At 41.7% G+C, this 18740-nt stretch overlaps 1 protein-coding gene and 1 long non-coding RNA gene across 2 annotated transcripts in view; one reads left to right on the top strand and one right to left on the bottom strand.

Moving 5' to 3' along the window:
- Nucleotides 1-18740, bottom strand: part of HS6ST3 (heparan sulfate 6-O-sulfotransferase 3) — a 294949-nt gene that overhangs the window by 133557 nt on the left and 142652 nt on the right. The gene's annotated exons all lie outside the window — the stretch shown is intronic.
- Nucleotides 5287-7067, top strand: LOC120323382. Its single transcript, XR_005563764.1, has 3 exons — nt 5287-5406; nt 6010-6178; nt 6826-7067. It is a non-coding gene; the product is annotated as an uncharacterized LOC120323382 (long non-coding RNA).

Raw genomic sequence — 18740 nt, 5'->3', positions numbered from 1 at the left:
ATGAAGTCAAAGATATTCTTACAGCATGAAAGAGTTTTGAGAGGAAAATTTTGTCAGTTCAAAATTGGAGCAAGCATAATTGAATAATGAGAAGAAATTTGAACCATCTAAAAGAATTATAATTAGAGCCCAAGTCAAAGATGACAAATTTCACCATTTAGAGCAATGATGATGAAAATGGTAAATATAACTTGTCATGCTTTAATTAAAAAGGAGTGGAAACGGCATGAAAGCATTCATTGTTAAAATGTTTTTAGCACTGTAATTATTTTTATTGATTAAAGTAATTATTAATTCATGAACAGACTCTAAAATGTTGATACTGTAATTCATGAAATGAAGAAAGGAATATGCCACCTCATTTATTCATGAAACTCTTGTATTTCCATAAATAGATCTTTATAAATGCATGATAGCTGAAAAAAAAAAAAAAAAGCCCAGTGCAAGACAAACTTCTGAACACATCCAAACTTACACAGTGTGGGGCCTCACTGAGAAATTTATCCTTTGCTGTTTGCCACGAAGTTCAGCCCAGCATTAAATTACACCATTGCTCAGCTGCTCACTGCATCTGAATGGTTTTTCAGTAGAACTGCTTTCAAATTGTTAGCCTGGTGATAAGAACACTATTGATACATTACAAAAAAGGTCGCTCTTCTCACAGACCCATCCTTTTCTTACTCCTGGAGACTTGTGCCTGGGTGGTGGAAAACAAATCGTGTCCGGATTTCTAAAATACCTGGGACATTTCAGGCCTAGTGCACGCGCACAGGGTGCTCTGGATGACTGGGACCCCCCGACTCAACAGTGTCGATGTGCACAAGGACAGCAGCTCCCAGCTGTGTCAGCCTCTCTGTACATACTGTGAATATGCACAGCAAATGGCAGCTTCCCTGGACTCACTGCAGGTATGCCATACAGCAGACCTCTGCCTGTGTCCCTACTCCAGGACACCCTGCAGGGAAAGATGCAACTCTTTCTGGGCTGTGCCCACACCACTGGGAAGCAAGTATCCTTTCTGAATAGGTCGAGCTGGTAAAACAGCTAAAGGCAAACAGCCTAGAAACAGCCTTGAAATAATCGCTGGATCTCCGCTCATTTGTTAGTGCACTTCTGATGCATTTAAAATGTGTAAAAAGCCAATACATTTCTACCTGTGAAACAAGAGGGCAAAAGCAAGTTGGTTTAAATTAAGTGGATTTCAAGAAAAAACAAACCCTGTGCAGACTGGGGAAGTGTGAAGCTTCCTCATGAGGGAAAATTCAGGGGCAGGCACTGATTTCTTCTCTGTGGTGACCAGTGACAATCCCAAGGGAATGGCCTGAAGTTGTGTCGGGGAGGTTTAGGTTGGTATTAGGAAAAGATGGTTGGGTACTGGAACAGGCTGCCCAGAGAAGTGGTCACCAAGCCTGGCAGAGTCCAAGAACCATTTGGACAACACTCTCAGGCACACGGTGTGATTCTTGGGATGTTTTGTGCAGGGCCATAATTGGACTTGATGATCCTTGTGGGTCCCTTCCAACTCAGGAGACTCTATGATTCAATGATTTTACAATTTGTTTTTTAACTGTTTTGTACAGAGGGAGGTACACCCAGTGAACAGTCATAGTTCCCATCACCTGCTGAGTGTGGTTCAGATGGCCTCATTCCCAAAAGGACAAAGTCCCATAATTCCCAGGAACCGGTGTGGAGAGAGGTGAGCAATCTCCAACCACGTCCAGAGACATCTACGAGCATCTCTCTGGCATGCTGCTGGCAATAACCACCCACCAGAGAGAACAGCTGTCTGCAGAAAACTGTTCTTGGCATATTCTACAACACTCTCCCTGTACTGAGAATTTTGGGTTTGGCTGCTGAGTGGGCAAGAGCAGGCACTGGGGAAAGTTCGTGCAGGTGCACAGAATGGGAATGCACAGGCATTCAGGTCAGCAGCTGGGCTGACTGGGTGACACAGAGTACTCTGCACAAGGGAGGAGTGCTGGGAGGAGGTGTTCCTAATGCCCTGAAAGGCAGACTAAGACAATGTATAAAACCTTTTCTGCCTGGCTGCTGTACCCTTCAGTTGCAGTTACAGGGCAGAGGTGTCATAAGACTGGATTTGGGATCTCTCCTTTGTGTCATCCAACATGCTCTGGGAAGACCCCTGGAAGTCAGACTCCATATCTGATCTGAACCTGTACAGATCTGCTGTACTCAGTCAATGTGACTTTAGATGCATTCCAAAGGTGTTCTTCCCCTTTGATGTCAATCTGCAAAGCTTAACTTCTTTCTTTTTACATTTATTATTATTGTTAATTATTATTTCTTTTAACTTTGTTCCATTTTTAATATCACCCTTGTAACTAATATCACATTGCTTCCACTCCCTCTCTCACCCAGCCCTACTCCAGCTTTCCACTCATTTACTATCTCTGAGCTCTGAGGTGGGGGACACTGCCACATCCACAGCCTTCGTCACCACATCAGCCCCCCTTGATGAGCTCAGTGCTGGATAGCCATCCTTCCCAGCACCTCCTTCTCTCTCTGCCCAGACAATTCTGATTCAGGGCAGCATCCCAAGTAAGCTTATGGACCTTTGCACCTCATGTCTCACCAGCATGTCCCCAACCTGGTGGAGGAAAGCCTTGTTGATGGCCGATAAAGGTGTCCCGCACTGGAGCATAGGTCTCTGACAGCTCCTCTCACAGATCTAGCCCTAGTACCAGCTCTATGCATTCTACTCCAATTGAAACAGTCAAAACAGGCAAGAAGTTCTCGGCAAAAAAAAAAAAAAAAATTCCTTGGAAAATTCATAGTCTTCTGAGGTACAGTATATCCCTGTTGATACTGGTAACAGGGACATCAGGATGCTGTCGGCTGAGGTGAGTCCACAGAAACCCAGTTGTCCCATGAAGAGGCACCGTTAGCCAGAGAGCAGCTGGGGCAAGTGGGCAGAGGTGAGGGGTCTGCACTCACGTTCTCGTACAGCTGGGTGAGCTCTGTCACAAACATCACTGATGATAGGCAGCAGCTGTTGTTGAGAGCTGCAAATTTGTTTGGGCTTTCTTGCCTCTTTCTGGTCCTTCTCCTGACTCTGCTTCACCTTTATCTCTAGTTTGATCTTTGCTATTCTACACAGAGTTAGTGTCGGCCTGTCCCGGTGCTCCTTCATCTCTCTGGGGCCTTTTGTACGAATGCGTTTCAGAAAAGACTACTCATTCATATTAAGAGGACAGTCAAAGGACTGTATTGTGGAAATCTCAGAACAGTACTGCCAGCAGTTGCCTTGACAAGCCAGGAATAAATAACTGTGGGGAAAAGCCATCTCACGTGTCTCTCACCCTCAGCCATGATATGCCTATGCAACATGTAATTATCCAAAAGAGCAGCACACACAAGACTACTACAATCCCTAGGATATAGTACAAGTCCAGCTCCTGACGACCATTAGTCTTGGCCTTTTCCCCAGCACCTTGCCCTGCAGGAGAAGAAAAAACCGCATACATTACTGTGCTCTGCTCTACAAATAATCTCACAGGTGGTCTTATTCCCAAAAAAGCGAAGTTCCAAAATTCCTGTGATCTAGGTGTATTGGGAGGTGAGCAATCTCTAACCGCATCAAGAGATGAGTACAAGCATCTCTCTGGCACACTGCTGGCAATAACCTCCACACACTCAAGACAGCTGTCATCCTCAGAGAGCTGCTCCTGGTTTCTTTCACAACACTGCCTGCAGCCCAGGCAAAGCCTGACAGTCCTTGCAAACCAAAACTGCCTGCACATCCTTTCCACCAGCCAAAGGGCCCTCTCCCTCCCCAGTGACTGGCAGGGTGCTGTCCCCCTCCTGGCTCAGGAGCAGTTGGCTCTTCCACACATCCCTCATGCGCTCCAGGAGCACCACCAACAGTCACACTCATCTCACCACAGCTATCAGTCTGACAGCTGAAAATCCATCACAAGCAGAAATGCCTGCAGAATTAGCATGCGCACCTGACTCCCAATATTAGGAAAGGGCAGCCAAGATTTCTTGGGATGTCATTCCTGACTTGAAGCTGGGATATGCATGAGCTGAACACAAATTCAGCTCACACCTGTTTCCAACATCCGGATACCCACATCTGCACAAAGCAGCTCTGATCAGTAATTGTACAAGCTGGAAGCTCAGCTGGCAGCAGACACTGTGCTGGACCATCACTGTGGCTCAGTAGCCCGTGGAAGGTGTGACACTGAGTGTCCTGCAGTGAGGCTCTGACTGACCCCTTCCTGCTGTGTAGGTTACAGCATGTCACTACAAGAAGCTAAAAACTCAGCTTCCCAAGTCCTACGGCTGGTTAAGAGAGTGAGTTATACTAACCGGATGCAGCATCCTCCAAGTCTTTCAGGTCCCCCTTTGGACCTTCAGGCGTCTTCTGGAAATCATTCCCTGTTTTAGCTTTATACAAGGACATTAACAGAAAGTATGCAGTTACATTTCTTATGAACAACACACTGAAAAGGAGTGCTTATTCTGGAAGTCAATAGAGATTCACAGATACTCACCCTTGGGATACCAGCTGGGAATCAGCACGGAATTCGTCTGAGGAGCTGGAAAAGCCCTCCCTCTGGCCACATCTACAATCAAACACCCATGAGAAGTTACTATCACGTGCTCTGCCCTCCATCATCATACCTGAACACCAGAATGTGTAATGACAGGGCGCACCTAGCTGCAGGGTGCCTGGCTCACCTTGGGACTTTGACCTTGCAGCTCTCAAAGGAAGCAAAAAGTCATGAGGTACCCACACAACCTGCTGTGAATCAGGCCTGGAACCCAGCCAGGAGGCTGGATAACCATCACTGAGTGGTGGATAACTCAGTGCCAAGTTTCTGGCCCCACACTGTCACTCCTCACCTCCCTGCTTCTTAGGAACCACCCCTGCTCCGAAGCAGCTGCAGTCCCACCACACCTCCTCGTGGTATGTCTGCACCATGGTGCCCTGCTGGCTCACCCAGCCTTAGCCCTGGCCCCACCGCTGCCCACCTAGGGCTGGGTGCTGGCACCCGCCTGCCTACCTGCTCCCTGCCCTTGTATTGGAACAGTCTGGAGACCCTGGACTTGCAGGGCCACTAGAAAGAGGAGGAAGAGGTAGCAGGTGAGGACCATGACCATGCGTGCTTGCAGCATGCTGCCGCCCCTGCTGCTGCCACAGTGCTGCCCAGAGCTGGCGTGGAACAGCATGTCAAAGTAGGGCTCTGTGACCTCATGGCCCTGTCAGGCCATGCCCTCCACCAAGGTTCCCCAACATTCTCCTGTTTGTTATCTGTGAATTCCTGAATCTGCCCACTGTTGAGTTTCCTCTTTCTGCACAACCACGGAAGGAGCAGAAACAGAGAAGGGTGGACCTATTTTGGGAGGCAGCACCGTGCATGGGAGTACCGAGGCACTCAGGTCTTGCTTCCCAGAAATCTGTATCAAAAGCTGCATATAAAGACTGCATAAAAAAAGCCAGTTGCAAGTGTCTTGCTACTATTTTTGTCAGGCAGCATTCTAGAGAGAAACTAGCTTTTCCCACTAGTTTTGCTGCAGTTTCATTACCTTTAAAGATACCACTTACCTCTGCTACCATCCCTGTAATATCAGCATGCTGCCCCTAGGCTTAACCCGAGTGAACATGGTTTATTCCCTTCCCCCTCCAAATCTAGTTTAAAGCTCTCTCAGTGAGCCGTGCTAACTCCTGTGCAGAGATCCTTTTCCCCTTTGAGATAGGTGTACCCCATCTGCTGCCAGCAGGTCTGGTGTTGTGTAAACCGACCTGTGATCAACACCCACAAAATTCTGCTGGTGACACCAGGTTCAGAGCCAGGTATCCACCCACATGATTTTCCTGTTTAACACTTTTAACAACATCAAGTGCTGGACTCTGCACCTGCAACAAGGAAACCCTGGATGTACGTACAGACCGTGGAACGAGAGGCTGGAGAGCAGCCCCATGGAAAGAGATTGCTCTGCTCTGCGCTAGTGCAGCCTCACTTATGTGCAGTCTACGTGCAGTTTACAGGTCCCACAATATAAGAAGATATAAAGCTACAAAGGAGGGCCACAAAGATGCTAAAGGGTCTAGAGGAGATGCCATATGAGGAACAGCTGAGGTCACTTGATCTGTTCAGCCTGGAGGAGCCTGAGGGGAGACCTCACAGCAGTCAACAGCTTCCTCAAAAGGGTAGGCATGGATCTCTTCTCTCTGGTGACCAGTGACAAGACCCGAGGGAATGACCTGAAGTCACTCCAGGGGAGGTTTAGGTTGGATATTAGGGAAAGGTTTTTCACCCTGAGGGTGGTTGGGCACTGGAACAGGCTCCCCAGAGAAGTGGTCATGAAACCAAGCCTGCCAGAGTTCAAGAAGTGTTTGGACAACACCCTAAGGTACACGGTGTGATTCTTGGGGTTGTCCTGTGCAGGGCCAGAAGTTGAACTCAATGATCCTCGTGGGTCCCTTCCAACTCAGGATATTTTATGATTACACTTGGTAGGGGTGAAAAAGTATAGCCATGGTCATGGGTTTTCAAGCAGTGTCTGCTATGAGAGTGGGTTTGTATAAAGTTCCATCAGCTGTGAGCCAGATGGATACAAATCCTGTGACAGGATATGACTGTAAGCAGGATGTCAGAGAGATTTTAATTATGCAACATCTTAAATCCAAGTAAGAAAAAAAAAGAGGGGGGAGAAGCTCATTTTGGAGATGTCAAGTATACTTTATGTGACAGATTGCTACATTCTTTTGTTTAGGAGGCTAGTCAAGGGTTGTGAGAAACAGAGGGAGCACAGCAACTACTCATTTGTTTTTAATACTCAAAATTTTTCCTGTAGATTAGCTTTTCATCATGCCAGAGTCCTCGAAGAAAGAGCCACAGGGGTGTTGGGTATGGCATACCATGCTCACATCACTTGTGATTATCAAACTGCTTCCATAACATAAGCACCCCTAACACAAACTGGAAAAGGAAAGTACAAGCTTGGTGACTTTTGAGTTTGTCACTGTATTTTAAGAACTGTTCTGCCAATGCACTTCTCTGATATGAGACTAAACTACAAGCCATGAAACACTGTGAATGGACAAGAAATAAAAGCACTGTTCCCTGTTCACAGGCACAGAATAACTTTGCAAATTTGCACTTCAGGGCAGTGGAAACAGAAATGGAAAGTACCCTACTAAATGGTAAATAGAATGCATGATCACTTAAAGAAGATATCCTTACTGTACATATTCTGGACACATTTAGCATCTATACCTACACCTCTGAGCTTTAGCATGCAGCGAGTCAACCATTTACCATCAGTATCCATATTACACAACACTCTACCCAACCTACAACTACTAATACTGAGAAAATAAGGAGTCCAGATAGAGTAAAAATGAGTGAACTACAAGAAAGAGAGGGTCTCCAATGGAATTTATTTGCAAAGACAACACTTGAACTGCTGCAAAGAGTACTCTCAGAGACTGCCAACAGGCTACCTGATGCCCAGTGCGAAGCTATCATACAAATAAATGGAAGATACAGTAATCCTGACATCCAACCTTTGTCATCTCCCAAGCGTAACAATTTCTCAACCATACAATTTCAACGTTCTCTATAAAGTTTCCCTTAAAAAATTGAGACATAGAACATGAACTGTGATCGTTAAGTCCCAGCAACACCACAGGAATAATCTCTGTCATGTGAAATAGACACTCAGGAAATCCTAAGAGCCCTGTTTCACTGAGGATCATTCATACAGCTGAGTATCATCTCACCTAGCAAGCTCTCTGGAATCCTAGATGCTTTGGATCAAGCATCCTCCAGAAGGATGGACACCAGAGAGACTCCTAAAGCTACAACTGCCAGCCCTGGGAAAGAAATTCCACGCAACAAACTGGACAAATCAAAAATTTCAAAACAAACTGGACAAATCAAATAATTTCCAAAATCTCCCTTACCCTTCCTAAGTTTCTGTAGACATAATAGCGAAGAATAGAGACAGACATTAAAATATTAAGGTAGTATAGTTTTCTATTTTGAATTGAATTACTCCTTAAAGAGAAGAAATTATTTTATTTGTTCTCTGCCCAACTTGTCATTTTTGTCAGTTTTTTTTTTGTTGAAAATATAATCTCCTGTGATATTTATACCACAGATTTTAAAGACAGGTACCTGTCAGACTTTGAATATCTTCAATGAGAACAGGAGGTAAATAAATTTAGAGAGTCTTTAGAACTTCATTTACTAACTTTTCATTGGGATACTGGAAAATATCAGGGAATGAAGTATTCTTCAAAGAAACTGTTAGGTCATTACATTTAAGACATCCCAAACCATTTCCTCTATCATATATTATAGCATGTATTGCTGGAGTTCAGTCATGTATGTAATAAATAGAGATGGCTAATCATTTGTAGAAACATTCTCACTTCTGACAGTGCAGGAAAAGAAAGGGACATCAGTGAAGCTGAATTCTGCTCTTTTGAAAAGCGTCATTGGAAATGCATGTGATGCCATGAGCCCAAGCATACCCTGGAGCTCAGTATATCACTAACATGCACTCAAGCAGCTTCATTTACTGCTGGGAAGACTCAAAGGCATCCTTGCACTGACTTGGTATAGGTAGGAGGTAGCTGAACACAGAAATAGTGTGCTCCTGCTGTCATGGGTAGAAGGGTGTGGACACAGCCACTGGGTCTCACCACAGCACTTCTTTAATCCTTACTCTGGCATTGTGTTGTAAATGGTTTTAAGCAAGGAGGATTTTATGAGTGTGAACATCCTATTGATTTTCTGCCAGCTCTACCCAGCATTACTCAAGCTATCACATGCAGGAATTCACACTTGCATAGTCCTAACTCACCTTAAAACTCATTACATTTGAAAAGTGAAGGGCACTTTGAAAACTCTAAGTTTAGAAGTTTAATGAAATCTCTCAAGAAGGAGGTGTTACTAGGCCTCCAAAGCCTCTGCAAGTTAGAAGCCTTGCCTTCTGCATGAACCCTCTTATCAGAACAGAAATCAGACTCATAGTTTTCTCAAGAAGAGAAACATGGAGCAGATTGAATGATCCTAGAGAATTAAACACTGCTATGCAAAGCTGTTGAAAATAAAGTGATGCTGTAATCACAGACATGCAAGTGTGAGTTAGCACTGAGTTACTTTTTGTACCTTATTTTTCCACTACGTAAAATATCCAAACCATTTTACTTCTAAACTGCAAAAAGTAAGATTCCCCTACTGACAGGGGTGCTAGCAAAATACCTTCAAACAGAAGCAAATTTTAAATGCACCAAATTACAAATGCATCATCATTTAATTTGACATAGAAATATGATTAAGCTCCCTGATTGAAATTACACAAGAAAGAAGAATTGCAGTCTTGCATGTCTTCACAAGGAAACCTTCTCTCCACATGGATATTTCCTCATGTCCTCCCTTACTGAATTACTGAAATCTTGAGGTACAAACTATACAACATATACAATGCAAAATAAAACTGCTCTACCATATATTATCAGAACAAAAAATTTCATCTCTTGTGAAAGGCAGAAGACATTTTTTGCAGTTACCAATTATTAGGTAGGATAAGGAATAATTCCCAAAACTGAAAAAAAAAAGTCCAGAGCAGTTTTGCACTAAAACTGCAAATGAAAAAGGATCTCTCCATTAATTTCTTCTCCCACTGTTACCAGAAAACAAACCCATGCCAATTACTTTAAAGCATAACAACTGTCAAGTTGTGCATCAATTCAAGTTTCATAGCATTATATGCATCAAAAAAGAAATCTGCAAACAGTGTGGCAAAATCTGTGTTTGCAAGCCTTGGCAGACAATCATGAGGCTGAAGGGAAATGCAAGTGTACTTTTGCTCACAGTCTACTGACCAGAAGAGAGTCGAGGATCAACCAAAACAAGATGTGTGAGAAACTTAAAAAAATATTTTTAGTTTTAAAAATCACAGTGTCTTTCAAAAGTTTGGTACCGATTTCTTTGACAGAAAACTCAAAACCAGCAAGAACAACAAACACATTCTCATTTCCTTGCTTCCTGCTAACAAGAAGGTTGATATAGTCATCTTTATGGCCATGATGTTAAGCGTTTACGTGTGTATTTTTATACAGAGGAACATTCAAATTATTCATTTAAATGTATTTAAAATGCATGTTTCCTTTTTATAGAATCCCTTTAGTAGCTTCAAAGACTATAAAAGGAGAAAAACATGTAGACTCACCATAATTTAGGTTTAACAGTTTAGTAAATCATGCATCTGTTGTAAATTTCTAGAGCTCAAACACAAATACAATCTCAATAAATAGTCGCTGAAGAAATTTGATTTATAGGCCCCAAAGACCTTGATTATCAGATTCTTCACAGACTTACTAGCAAGCCTACTATACTGTATTTAAATAGCAGAGATGCAATGAAAAGGAAATAAACCTTTTGCCATTTTGTCCTAAATATTGTTGTTTTATATACGGTTTACTTTACAGTCAAATTCTTATAGAACGAAACTGCAGGTTTTGAATTACAATTTAAAAATCCAAGCAAAACAAGACCAAGCCAAGCAAAATCCCCAGCCTCATAGAGACCTTGTTAAATTTGCAACTAAAACTACTTCTGAGAAAGAAAGGACGAAGCTCAGGCTGCGTCCCTCCGAGCACACTTAAGTATGTAGCCACAGCTACCCTTCTCCAGAAGCCTTGCATCACTGGAGATATTTCTGCACATGCTTATGATGACTTCTGCTTACTCTACTTACCTAAGCAAATTCCAAACACAGCTACAAATGGTGGGGGGGAGGGCTTTGGGTGGGGTGGGTTTTTTTGCTTTGTTTGTTTATTTCTTTGTTTTTCCAAAATAAGACCACAAGATATAAATCGAAGTGCTTAGAAAAACAGATATTCTAATTGATTGAGGTGTAGTTCAGTGCACATTCCCTGCTCAGCAGGAGCATTGCATTTTCCTCATAGACGGTGTTTCCAACCACAAGGAAATGTTAGAGTAGCCAAGACACTTTCAAACAGTGCTCTCTCTACCAATCAAAAGTACTTGTCCTTCTTATCTTGCTGCTACAAAATGGAGAGAAATTACATGTATCAAAAACAAGTAGGGTGTGTATTACTAATGTCAAAATAAGTAAGCATATTCTGGACCTTGAAACTTCTGAACTCCATATGCACCCTCATTCACTTTCCAACATGTACCCCAGGTGGAAAGTGAGTCTCACTGGAAACACCTACTTAAGGACTGCAATATATGGTTGTGAAAAGGGAGGGATTAGTAAAGTGAATTCTCTCTTTACATTGAGAGCTTTTTAAGTTTTTCATCACAATACTTACTGTATGTTTCCTGGAAACAGATACAGATACATTCCTGGCAAAAGAAAATGCTGCACTTCATATCCATTTTTCTGTGTGGAGACTACCAAGTGAAACACAACAGGGAAATACCCCTCCAGCTTGCCATACCAAAAGCATTTTGTTTAGAAAAATGGACAAAACTATTCCCATCAGCTGGCTTGTTCAATAGTACATCATTTTGGACAAATGCTTGAAAATATAATAAAATCAGTGTGCAAACTCAAGGGATTTTTATTTCCTTCCAGTTTCGATTGCAAATGTAATTTAAATTGAAGGCCCATGTTAAAAGCTGATCACATGATTTCTGAACCACCCTGATCTGTTTCTGAACTCCCTTTCTGTTCACTCTCTACAAAGCCCAACATGACCAGATTGCTAGTCCAGGTAATTCACAAGCTTACTGTTAACAGGTAAAAATCTTCCATTCTCTTCAGCTTTTAAACTGTCTCCTGCAAAAATGACAATGATTTCTTAACATTTTATGACAGAGAATCATATGTTCTATTTATATATTTTTTTTTTGGAAGGAATTAAATTCACAAACCAATGAAGAATTTGTGAACAATGAAAGAGCCCATGAAAATAAACCAAGAAATATTTATTCTGCTATGAAATAGCTGTAAAAAATATCCTAGGGTTGTGGAAAAATTTCAAATTCATACCTGGGTAGGCAATGGAGTTGGCAAATTGACCCCAAAAGACAATAAACTTGAGAAATTGTAGGTTAATGAAGATGGACCTTGAGACTGAAGGAAGCTTACTTAGCCTCACCTCTACCTTGCACTAAAGCCTTCACTGAAGTCAATGAGCTTTGCACAGCAGAGGAGGAGACATACAGCAACATTTCTACATTTCTATTGCCATTGCCCACCCTGTACTAGAGTCTGGCATTTTTTGAAAATAATTATTATCATCTTTTAGCCAGACATGCCTAGTGGAGATTGAAGTCACTTATATGAAACCTCTTCAGCAGGAAGAAACGTAGAGAATAAAGTAAATAAAATCCTACAGTGAAAGTCTATCTATATTGAACCTGTTATTCTCAAGATTGCAGAGGTTATGAAAACATATTCTGTATACCCACAGTAACTTGAAAAAAGCAATTTAATTATTTCCATCCTACAGAACGAAATTTTATCTTTACCTTTGCATCAAATTCAGATATATCCGTCATTTTCATTTGATGTATTACAATGTTCTGCAAAATTTGCTATTTTGGTGGACTTACTTCATCTGGAAGTCTCTTTTGACTTCTTAAGAAGCATCAATTAGGAGCTTTTTCGATAAAAAGTTTTTTGATTGATGAACAGATGCTTAGTTCCTAATGGTATTTCTGAGGTTAGTCTACTCTAAATAAAACAGATTAGCTAGTTTTCAGCCTCTGAAGAATCATCTTAAATAAAGGTCACAGAACATCTCACTATGCAATTAATAAAGATTCAGCTAGTATTTCCTTGATCAAATATTAGTATTTTTGATTGGTCCCAAAAGAAATATCCTTTTTTATGTAAACCTGGCACATGAATCAGAGCCACAGCTGCTGTCTGATATAATCAGTGTACAATATTCTAATCCCATGAACTCTGACTCAGCAAGCATCTGCTTTCCAAATAAACTTAACCAAACTATTTTTTTCAGAACTAATTTTGTCAGCCAAGGTTTAAAAGGAGACAAATTTAAAAATGTTTTAAGGATGCACTTTGAAGTCAAATACTGCACTTCACCTTCTTTCCAGAACACCTTCCCTAGGAATTTAAATGGTTATGACCCTGAGTTAGACTATTTAATTAGTAAAGAGAATACTGTTAGCTTGGGTTTTTAACTGATATTTTATTCAGGCTACAGTTAGAGGACTTGTTGGATCCACAAAGTTTGATGTGCAAATTTTAAATACTAGTGTTTTACTATGCAACAGTCCCTTGGATACTAGGAACTAAAGTAAATTTATAACACCCATGCTTAAGACCATACATTGATTACCTGTCTGCTTCTATGCACATGCAGAAAGTCATAAATAATGGGGGTCCAGCAGCTACCAATCTCTCCTACTACATTGTAATTAAAATCACAATTTTGTGATTGCAAATTTGCCACGCAGTTTATAGACGGAGACCTTTCCTACCACCAACAGAAAAGAAATGTCAGTTGCAGATTCTTTCAGAAATGAACAATATTAATACCAAATATCAAACCTTTCAGGAGACACATAATGCCAGTCTCTTCTCATCTTTTTGCATTAATGCTTTTTAAAGTGCAACCATTAGGATTGCAAGCAAGGAGTAGGATCATACTAAACACTGAGGGTCAGCAAGAAAGAAGGAACAGCACAGCAACATTATCTTATAAAAAGGAAAAGCACGAAATTGTAGAAAAGGTGACATGGAACCATGTAACTCCAAGGTCCAACCAGCCTCTCACTCAAACCAAGACTATCACCAACATTGTACCGTCAGGTCATCTGGAGTTTTATCAAGACAAGTCTTGAAAAATCTTCAAGAATGTGGACTTCACCACCTGTTTGGATGACCTGTCCCAGTGCTGCACAACCCACATACTGAAGATCTTTTTCTAATGTCTAACCTAAACCTCCTCAGAGACCACTGCCACTTGTTATGTTCTCCAGCACTATTTAAAATACCTTATCATATCTGTAAATGCATTTCAAGGCATTTCTGCACAACTGGAAAAGCCCAGTTCATTTAACATCACTCACAACTCTAGCTCCTGCTCATTGCAGCAGCCCTCCATAACACCTTTCCAGTTTCTCAACATCCTTACAACACCAGGGAGTCCAATAAAAATCTTACGTGCAGCCCCAGAGGGTGACATAGAGATGAATAAAAGCTCCTCTCCATCTGTTGATCTTATCCCTTACTTTATACACAGCAGCAAAGAACTGCTAGAGTTAGATGGTGTAAAGATGAAATACAAAGCAGCCTTAGCATACCACACATTCACATACCACTGACATGTGCACAGGTAAAATGAAACACAGAAGACAGGGGTGAATGCTCCACTGATTCTTCTCCCTAATTTGAGGTAGGCTGAGTTTTCAAAGAATTTTTCTCCACCATGAGGAATATACTTTCTCTTCACCACCCTTATGTGTTAGCTTTTATTTCTAAGGGCTTGCTATGCTATCTTTGCCAATTATAACAGGATTTAGTACATATGGCTTAGATAGCTGACTATTTTAGGGTGGATTAATTGCCCCCTGAAAATACCTCTTACTCAGATCTCTTACTGTCAGAGCTCTACAGCGTAGGCATCTACAAATGAACTAGTCATTTGGGGTGGATACATACAACAAAACATTTTCACAACCTTTTTTTTAAACTAATACAAGAACCTTTTTCAAAGCAATGTTACATTATACCCGCTAAATTATTGACAGGTTTGAAGATAAACTACTACAAAATAAAACAGTTTAAAGACAAATTACTCCTATAATTGGTTAACTGTTGTTCTTTACCCAACACATATTAGGAACACTCCATAAACATTCAATCATTATGGATTCATTAAAGATAACTGCCACATTGAGATTATAAAAAGCCATTTTCTAAAAACAAACAAACATGAACAAACCTCTATTGTAAGATTCCATATTTCTCCAAGTGTTACACAGTTAAAATAAAACCTATCTCAATATTTAAAACTAAATGTAAGAATTAGCATAAACAACCATAATTGAGGTAACAGCATAAGAAATATTATTTCCTATTATTTCTAATAATTGCTGATAACTTCAGAGTAAAATGCATTCTGTACTAGTCGAATACTAAAATATGGTTATCTAGTACAAAAATAGAATAGTTAATTTCAGTGGGGGAAGGCTTTAAAGAACTCTGTTGCAATGCCAGAGAAATGAGAAACTTCACAGTCCTTAAGACTAATATTTTTATCTTACTGAAGTAATATATTCTCATTTTCCAAAAGCTACTTGTACAGCCCAAATCAGCTCATAGTTATACGTCACACTAGTTTTACTGATCATGGTCTATGTTGTGATTTAACCCCAGCCGGCAACTGAGAAGTACCATGCAGCTGCTGGCTCACCCCCCCTCCCAGACCTCCTGTGAGATGGGGAGTAAAACTGGAAAAAAAGGTAAAGCCTGTGGCTTAAGATAAGAACAGTTTAATAATTGAAACAAAGTTGTTATTATTGGTGATCATATCCATTGGGATCTCACAACATCCATCTTGCCAATTTATTCCTAGAAACTGGATCTCCTGTGCAGGTTCTTTGACCTCACTTTGCTTTATGGTAAAACTGTCTTTCTGAAGGATTTGGATTATTGTCGTCTCCTTCTCAAAACTTCCTCTTCTGTGTTACCCCACATAATGATGTCATCAATGTATTGCAGGTGTTCCAGACCTTTCCCCTATTCCAGTGCAGTCTGGATCAGTCCATAGCAGACGGTAGGGCTGTGTGGCCGTCTCTGGGATAGCCAATTCTAGGTGTACTGGACACCCTCCCCAGCTGAAAGTAAACTGTGGCCTGCACTCTGCCACCATAGGGATTGAGAAAAATACATTAGTGATATAAGCTGGGCCATACCACTTGTCTGCCTTTGCCTCCAGTTCCTACTGAAGTTTCAGCGTGTCCGGTATGGCAGCACTCAGTGGCACCATGACTTCATTTGGGCCACGATAGTCTGCTGTTAGTGTCCACTTTCCAAAAGACTTTTGCACTGGCCATATGGAGCTACTAAAGGGTGACCAGTTCTTGCTGATCACTCCTTGGCTCTCCAGTTGACAAATCAGTTTATAAACGGGTCTCGCAGGGTGTCTCTCTCGGTTGGTGAGATATTGCCACTGGCGCATTGTTGTAACCATCGGCACGTGTTGTTCTTCAGCCTTCAGCAGTCCCACAGCAGAAGGGTTGTCCAAGATGAACAGGCAAGGCAGACAGCTACCTAATTTCCTCTGTCTCCAAGGCAGCTATACCAAAAGCCCACCAACACCCTTTTGTGTTCCTGAAATGCCCTGTCCTGAGGTAGTCTGTGCCAAGGATGCATGGATCCTTGGAGCCAGTCACAATGGGATGCTTTTGCCATTCATTCCCAGTCAGGCTCTGTGAGACTGAACTGTTAATGGTTAATGACTTAATTGTGGAGGCCCCAGGGTGCTATGCTGAAGCCCGGCTTTGAGGCTGATAAGAGGCAAATCCTGCAAGGCAGGATGGTTTACCCAGCTCTGCTGAGTCGTACAACCTCTCCCCCTCCCCTCGGGGAAGGTCTGATGGGGCATAACTGGTTTGATGTGGCAGCTGTCATGTCTCAGAATGTGCCACAAACCCAGGTGTTAATACACTCACCTGGATGAAAGCTGAAATCTTTTTTTGCATATGCTGCAGCTCACTCAGGGATAGGGATTGGGTGGTTACCTCTTGTTCAGCCTCTTCCTCCAGTTCTTGTGACAGCCCTGCTTTGTCTCGCTTTCCTCAACAAGCTGAGTTTCATGTCCATTTCTTCTTGCGTATAGGCACAGCTGATACCAGTATGGGTTGGTTCTTCTGGTTCAGCTGCAGTGCCTGTCACTGAGGTCGGAGCAGCAGCAGTGTCTGTCACTTTATCATCAAATGTTTCCTTGTTTTCCCCTTGAGGGTACTGAAAAGTATTGAACAGGGCTTGGCAGGCATGGGCACACTACAGTAATTTCTGTGTCTCTGAAACTGCCAGAGAGACAGCATACTTTTCCCAAACATTCTATTGGTTCTTCCGGGTTCTGCACTTCTTCAGGGACAAGGTTCCATAACAGTAGAGATGCCCATTTTCCTAGGTTCTTGGCCCTACTATCCCACACATCCTGGACACTCTTAACTATCCAGACTTGGGGCAGATCTCTGGGTGGCTCTCTTAAATAGTTGTTTAACCTTAAATAAGACCTGAAACACATTCAAAAGACACAGCAATAGGCACATGCTGGTTTGAACATCCCAAGGATATTCAAAATTCTGAAGAGCTATTGTTATTAGCCTGGAGGAGAAGGAGAAGATAACAGGAGGTGCCTCTACTATGATTTGTGTCTTGGAGGAGAAAAGGTAAAAGGTTAAAACATAAAAATTATTAATAGTTTCCAACAGATGGCCCCTGGAGTATGGATATGATGGCAATGCTGAGTACAAATACCAGACTAGTTTCATGACCAGCAATTCTATCACATCGTAAGCCGATCTTACAAAGTAGAACAATATGATAACCTTAGTCCAGTTCCCACAGGTGTTAAAGGACACAACAGGGAACATGTACTGCAAGTAAGGTATTACATAATGGAACTTTCAGAACAGCCACATCAACTTTGAGAGCAAAGAAATAATTGTTACTAATCACTATTAAATATAATGAATGCTTATAACAAATCTGTTCTAACACATTCTAGATGGGTTTGTCATTAACACAATCCACTGAGCCCCATAGTGGGCACCAAAACCACTGTCTTGGTTTAACCCAGCTGGAAATCAAATACCACACATATGTTTGCTCACACTCTACATAACCCCCAAGAGATGGGGAGAAGAATCAGAAAAAAAGGTAAATCCTGTGGGTTGAGATAAGAACAGTTTAATAATAGAAATAAAATAAAATAAAATATAATAATAGAATGAAAAGGGAGATTAAAAGAGAGAGAGAAATAAACCCAAGCAAAACAAGCAATGTGCAATACAGTTTCTCACCACCCACTGACTGATGCCCAGCCTGCCCCCAAGCAGCAGTGAGCTACTCCCAGTCAACCCCTCCCAGTTTATATACTGAGTGTGATATTCTATGGTATGGAACAGCCCTTTGGCCAGTTTGAGTCAGCTGTCCCAGTCATGCTCCCTCATGGCTTCTTGTGCACCTCCTTACTGGCAGAGAATGGGAAACTGAAAAGCCCTTAACCAAGGGTAAGCACTACTTAGCCATACCTGAAAAGTATTGTCATCAATACTTTTCACTGTCATCAGTGAGTTATCAATATTATTTTCATACTAAATCCAAACCACAGCACGGTAGCAACTACTAAGAAGAAATTTAACTCTATCCCAGCTGAAACCAGGACAAATCTACATTATTATTTTTAATCTATTACACAGTCAAAAGATCCCGCAGTTCTATAATTATTAATGACAAGTTAATAGCCACGGTTTCAGGCCTCATTGAACAATACCCAACTAGCAGGTCACACTCCAGGTCATGCCATCATCCTCACTGAGGATTTAAATTTTACACAGGTCCCACTCCAGGTCATGCAATCATCCTCACTGAGGACTTAAATTTTACACAGGTCCCACAGGCAGAGATACAAGCACTACAAAAGTCCATATGACGTGGTGCTCTTAGAAGGGCAACACAAAAGGAAACATCATCACAGGGTTCCCAAAACACTGCCTTCATGGGGGAACGGAAGGAGCAGC

The sequence above is a fragment of the Pipra filicauda genome, unplaced genomic scaffold, assembly GCF_003945595.2.
Source record: "Pipra filicauda isolate LSUMZ 115617 unplaced genomic scaffold, ASM394559v2 scaffold24_size8852520_pilon, whole genome shotgun sequence".
Classification (NCBI taxonomy): Eukaryota; Metazoa; Chordata; class Aves; order Passeriformes; family Pipridae; genus Pipra; species Pipra filicauda.
Note: the sequence above shows the minus strand (reverse complement) of the source record. Positions and strands in the feature narration are given on the sequence as shown.